Genomic DNA, 6,831 nt, shown 5'->3' with positions numbered 1-6,831 from the left:
GTTGGGAGATAAGGTAGAAGGAATGAAAGCAGGTCAAGTTATGCCATACCGTACAGGTTCTTGGAGGAAGGGCTGAGAGTCAAGTTATTCAGTGACTCTGTGTAGCCCTGGACATAGACTAGTAAAAACTGCCACCCAACAGTCACTCTGGGAGGATGTTGTTAATTCCATTTCTCCATTTTAAGAGCAGCGAGAAGCAGGTTAATGCAGTGCATGGGAAAGTGTGGCAGGAAGAGGGGTTGACCTGATTGGATTTGCGGTTGGAAAAGCTTATTCTGGCTCCAGGAGGTCCCTGGGTGGTGCAAGCAATTTGCTATCAGTCCTAAAGGCTGGCAGTTCGAACCCACCTAGCAGCACCACAGACAGAAGGCCTGCTGATCTACTTCTACTGTAAAGATTACAGCCAAGATAACCTTGTGGGGCAGTTCTATTCTGTACACGTGGGTCACTGTGAGTTGGATTGACTCGCTGGTAATGGGTATTCTGGCTGTAGGATGATGAGGGCAAGTCTGAGGAGAGTGAAATCTGAAGGAATCTCCAGGGAAAAAGGAGAAGGAAGGAAGCCCAAGGTGTGGGTGGGCTTTATAGAGCATCAGGTGGGCATTAGCACCAGGAGAGGAAAATTGGCCTTTAACTTCATGGGTCTTGGCTGCTTATCCCCCCATTTTTGGCTTCTGTGGCCGAAACCACCCTCCTGTCTTGCCAAACCACCGATTGAAGGAAGATGGGTATACAGTTGTAACAGGAGATAGAGGTTCCCAAGCACACCCAAGCTGTGAGCAGAAAACCCTCAGGGCATTCATATGAATAAATCAAACCCACAGCAGCATTTTCTGTAGCTTGGAGAGATGCTTCAGGCATCAAGACAGACATTTCCATCAAATTAGGATGCCTGAAAATCACGTTTCTCTCTTTTTTTTTTTCTCTCTCTCTCTTCCCTCCAGGCTTATATTTGGCACCCTTTACCCTGCGTATTATTCCTACAAGGCTGTGAAGTCAAAGGACATTAAAGAATATGTAAGTGACTTTTTTTTTTCAGAGGGGAATGGTGGTGGTGGCTGCTGGGGTGAGGTGGGGGAGGCTGAGGTGAGGTAAGAGTGTGAAGGACAAGGAGGAAGATGGTCCCCTTCATCTGTGTGAGTCTTTAGTAGCAAGGCATGAAGTCCTTTTGTTATTCTTCTCACCATGCTTACCTGCTGTGCCCAAGGAATTTTGTTCCTGCATGGACTTATCTTTAGATAAAGTAAGGAAAGAAGGAAGGTACAGAAGAGGATATGGCATCTGGAATTGGGAGACCCCCAGCTCTGCCACATGCCACTTCATGGCCTTTGGGCAAGTGCCAAAGGGGCAGGGAGGCAGTATCTTCTGACCTCCTCTGACCCCACAAGAGGAAGACAGAATCACCATCTGTAGCCCAAGGCCTATCCCTTTGAGGCCAGACATGCTGCCTCCCTCCAGCCCTGACACCAACCACTCCTTCCGCAGCACCCACCACCTCTCTGTTGGGTTCAATAATTTGCTGCAGTGGCCACACAGAACTCATAGATTATGAAGTTTATTAGGGAACTACCAGGCTACAATTCAAGTTCAGGGAAAATGCTCAGTCTCTCTCCCAGCCCATCATCTCTCAGCCAGCAGTCTCTCTGAGTCTCTCTCCTAGCAATGCGTGTCTCTTGGTGTCTCTTTCTCAGCAGCATGTGTCTCTCAGGAGTGTTTCTCTCAACAGCATGTCTTTCTCAGCCAGCAGTCAGAGAGACCCCCTTCAGCCTCTAGGAGGCCTCTTTTTGAGTTTGGCAGAGTGGCCAAACTAACCAATCCCAACATCAGAATTCCCTACATGTGAGAGTCAGCAAACTTCCCAGAAAATTACTTTGTGCTGCTCCCCACAGAAATACCCCAGGTGGATAACTAACAATCAGGTTCTACTTGGTTGCTCATGGCCGATTCCACCGCGGAGTTTACAAAGACTTATGGCTAGAAAAGCCATGCCAGGTAATTTACTACACTGCAGCAAGTGACTTCAACTCCCTAAGCCTCAGTTTCATTATCTGGAAAAACACTCTGTAGACCATAAAGTACTTTCCAAGTATTATTACTGGGAGTCTTCCTGACATTGAGGGGAGTGATGCTGGTCTGAGAGCCCCGAAGATCTGGGTTCAGGTGCTGGCCCTGACCTCATTCCAGATCTGGGATGTGAACACTCCATGATTTAAACCCTATTGCTTTATAAGCTTTCTGAAGGAAAAGGTTTTTCATTCCATTTCTGTTTCCCACAACTCCTGACAGAGGGTTGAGCACATGGAATAGGATCTGGGAGCATTCCCAGATGGAAGATTGTATTAATTACTTTTGGGTAATTTTGGTGCCCCCTTCAGGCAGGAAAGCTATTGTGGATTGAATTATGTTCCCCCAAAATATGTGTTGTGAATCCTGACCTCTATGCCTGTGGTTAGGAGCTCTGGTGGCTTAGTGCCTAAGGCATTTGACTGCTAACCAGAAGGCTGGCGGTTCAAACCCACCAGCCACTCCTCGGAAGGAAAGTTGGGCAATCTACTTCTGTAGAGATACTGCCTTGGAAACCCAAGGCAGGGTTGCTATGAGTCAGATCCCACTCCACACCGTTAGTGCTATGCCTGTGGTTATAATCCCATTTGGGAATGAATTGTCTTTGTTAATGATGCAGGATTAGGGTAAGGTGTATCTTGAATCAATCTCTTTTGAGATAAAAAAGAGATTAAACAGAGGAGAAAAACAAACCTAACCAAACTCACTGCCATCAAGTTAATTCTGACTCATAGGGACCCCTACTGGGTTTCCAAGGCTGTAAATCTTTTTCTTTATTTTTTTAAAAAAATTTATTGTGATTTGGGTGAAAGTTTACAAAGCAAATTCATTTTCCATACAGTTCATACACATTTTGTTTCATGATGTTGACTGCAGTCCCCCACAATGTAACAGCTCTTTTCCCACCTCCTCCCCGTAGTTACCTCTTCCCTGTGTCCTTCTTTCCTATGATTCCTTCCCTCCCCTCCAGCTATCTCCCTGTGTAAACTCTGCCCCTCTGTTCTCCCATGATTGATTTATCTAAGGAGTGTGTGTCCCCCTATATATTTGTCTGTTGTTTGGCTGGAAGCCACAGGAGTGAGTTTAGTTCCAAACCTGAAGGGTAAATAGAAGCCATAGTCCCAGGGGTCTCACCAAGCTCTGTCAGACCAGTAAAACCTGGTCTTTTTCTTTTCTTTTTTTTATGATTTTGAGTATTGTTCCACATTCTTCTCCCAATCTATCCAGGATCTCCTGCACTGATCCCTTTCTGAGTGGTTGGCAGCGGTAGCCAGACACCATTTAGTTCTTCTGGTCTCATGGTCATATAGGCTGAGGTTTGAATGGTCTACTAGTCCCTTGTACTAATTGTTTCCATGTGCCTTTGGTTTTCCTCATTCTTCTTTGCTCTGGATGAGGAGAGACCCATTGTTGCATCTAGATGGTCACTTGCAACCTTTTAAGACCCCAGTCACTACCCATCAAAATAGAATGTAGAACAATGTTTTTGTGTGGCATGTTATGCCAATTGAGCTTGACAGTCCCTGTGACCATGGTCCTGAGCCCAACTACTCGGTCCCTCAGGGTGGTTGGCTGTGGCCAAGAAGTTATCATAACTGTGCCCCTTGTTAGCTCTATTACGTATTTGGACATTCTTATACTACATACAAATATGTATGTAGACGTATCGTCTGCCAGCCTTACATATGGTCATGGGTATATTCCCTTTTGCTGTGATATACCTGATCATTCAGCCTGTCTACCCATCTATTTACCCATAGATTAATGTTTGTTATCACTGACAATGCAGTACTGTATATGTAAATGGGTTTATCTTTGTTGTCTGTATCTCTTGTATACCTATCTGTGTCTTCCTCTTCCTCAGTGCCACTCTGTTGATGACTCACTTTTGGTATATTGACCTCTTCAACCAAATCAATGCTTGTCTCTATCTAGCAGTGATCCCATCCCTCTCCTTCCCTCCCATCCCTGGTAACCAATAAAGAAAGTTTCCTTCCATATATAAACCTTTCCTTGACATTTTACAATAGTGAACTAATACAATATTTGTCCTCCTATGATTGATTTATCTCATTCAGCATAAAGTCCTCCAAGTTCATCCATGTTACATGGTGTTTCACAGATTCTACATTATTCTTTAATGTTACATAGTACTCCATCATGTGTACGTACCATAGTTTTATCCATTCTTCTGTTGATGGGCATTTAAGTTGTTTCCAGCTCCTTGCTATTGTGCATAGTGCTGTGATGAACATGCATATATATGTTCATGTCCTGGCTCTCATTTCTTTAGGATATATGCTTAGTAAGAGGATTGCTGGATCAAATGGTATTTCTGTTTTCGACTTCTTAAAGAATTGCCCGACTCGACGGCACATAACAACAACAACAACAAAGAATTGCCATACTGATTTCCACCATGATTGTATAATTTTACAGTCCCACCAGCAGTATATGAGAGTCCCAATCTCTTCACATCCTCACCAGCATTTGTTATTTTCTGTGTTGTTGAACTTTGCTATTAGTACTGGGGTGGGATGGTATCATTTTGATTTGCATTTCTCTAATGACTAATATAGGAGCTCTGGTAGCATAGTGCCTAAGGCACTTGACTGCTAACCAGAAGACTGGCAGTTCAAACCCACCAGCTACTCCTCAGAAGGAAGGTTGGGCAGTCTACTTCCATAGTGATACTGCCTCGGCAACCCAAGGAGGGGTCGCTATGAGTCGGGGCCAATTCAACGACACATAACAACAACAATGACTAATATAACAACAACAACAACAATGACTAATAATACTGAATATTTATCTATGTTTTTTGGCCACCTGAATATCTTGTTTGGTGAAGTGTCTATTCATGTCTTCTGGCTATTTTTTAGTTGGATTGTTTGTCTTTTGATGTTGAGGTGTTGGAGCTCTCTATAAATTCTAGAGGTAAGCTCTTTGTAGATGTGCCATTGCCAAATACTTTTTCCCAATCTGTTGGTTCTCTTTTTATGCTTTTGGAAAAGTCTTTTGAAGCACATAAAATTTTAATTTTTGGAAGGTTCCAATCATCTAGTTTATCTTCTGCTGTTTGTACATTTTGGCTTATGCTTGATAATCTATTTATGCCATAAACTAGGGCTCTTAAGCTTGCCCCTATTTTTTCCTTGATTAACTAGTTTTAGGTTTCACATTTAAGTCTTTGATCCATCTGGAGTTAGTTTTTGTGTATGGTGTGAGGTATGGATCTTGTTTCATTTTTCTGCAAATAGATAACCAATTTTGCAAGCACCGTTTGTTAAAGAGACTATCTCTTCCCCAGTTAATGGATTTGGGCCAGTTGTCAAAGATCAGCTGCCCATAGGTCAATGAATCTATTTCTGAGTTCTCAATTCTATTCCAATGCTGGACAAGTGGCTTAACTTCCAAGAGCTTCACTTTGCTTATCTGCATGGAGGAATGGATAACCACGGTCCCACCTTAGTGTTAAGAGGGACAAAGCATTGTTGCTCTGCCTCTTTTACTCACAAGATGTTACTTGGCCAGTTTGGCCTTGACAAAGAAATCATTCAAAGTGGACTCAGCAAGCACTTTCCTTTCTAAGATTTCCCAGGATGTGTTTATGATGAAAACAGCCTCCTTTAGATAAGCTGCAAATAGAACTCACCCTCTACTCTCATTTTCCCAGAACTACTTGTCTAGGCTTGCATTTTGCTGCTACCAAGCAGGGGATCCAGACAGGGGCATTTTCTCCTCCAGAGACTGGGCCCCTGGTATGTGTAAGGGAAGCTCAGAGTGCAAACTATAAATAGCTTTTAAGTTGCTAGCACAGAACCTCATAATTCTCAATTGACTACACAACCTCATCCAGGGCTCCCCTCTCCCAACCCCTTTCAGCCCACAGTGCAGGGAAGGGGTGCTAGGTAAGGTGGCCTTACTGGAGTCACCATGGTTCAAGGTCTGATCCTTTGCTTTCAGGGGCAGAAACTCAATTCTGTCAGCTCATCCAGGAGAGATCAAGCCCTGCTAAATTGTTTTGCTATGACTAAACTCACAGCAGGCTGGTTTATGACTAGAATGGCAATTCATTAATTTAGAGTGGAAAATATCACTGACAAGCAGAGCAGCTGTTTGTGTTGGCTGGTGAGCACACATTTTTCCCAATAGGGAAAGCTTCTTGAGAGTTGAGATTAGAAGGTTTCTTGGTAAAAATGGAATCGGAATCAACGAGCTAAGTAGTATTAAGGGAGACCTTCCTCCTTTCTCTGCACTTGCTCACACATACATGTACACACTCACACTTACACACACACTTTCTCACCACATACTCATGCACACTATGTTTCTATATTTCCTTCTTTGTCCTCCTTTTAACTAATAAACTTATTTGTCAAGAGAGAAATCTGGGTATTTGCTTAGGTTCCTGCCTCTTCCTCACCACTCAACCCCATACATATACTCAGTTGGTGACTAAGACCGTTCATCTTTATCCTTTTAATAATCTCTCCTCCTTCTCTACTGCCACTCTCTTAAATGAGATTCTCATAATTTCTTCTCTGGATTGTTGCAATAGCCCCTTCTATTAGTTTTCTATTGCCACTCTAACAAACTTAGTGACTTAAGACCACTCAAATTTGTTGCTACAATTTTGGAGATGAGTCCATGGGTCTCACTGGCTAAAATCAAGGTGTAGGAGAGACTGCACTCCTTCTGGAAGCTGTAGGAGAGAATCCATGTGTGTTAGACTGGGTTCACTAGAGAAAGAAAATCCAGCAAAAC

The 6,831-nt window shown here is 43.3% G+C and overlaps 1 protein-coding gene across 1 annotated transcript in view; it reads left to right on the top strand.

The window, feature by feature from the left end:
• The first annotated feature begins 951 nt into the window (after window positions 1-951).
• The window catches only part of REEP1 (receptor accessory protein 1), a 67,172-nt gene continuing 61,292 nt past the window's right edge, over window positions 952-6,831 (top strand). Inside the window, exon 1 of the mRNA XM_042782725.1 lies at window positions 952-1,017. The gene's annotated coding sequence lies outside the window, so the exon portion shown is untranslated. The remainder of the gene's footprint in view (window positions 1,018-6,831) is intronic.

This window comes from Orycteropus afer, unplaced genomic scaffold (genome assembly GCF_000298275.1).
Source record: "Orycteropus afer afer isolate SDZICR_OR568_19922 unplaced genomic scaffold, OryAfe1.0 scaffold00431, whole genome shotgun sequence".
Classification (NCBI taxonomy): domain Eukaryota; kingdom Metazoa; phylum Chordata; class Mammalia; order Tubulidentata; family Orycteropodidae; genus Orycteropus; species Orycteropus afer.
This window is presented reverse-complemented; position numbering and strand designations above follow the sequence as displayed.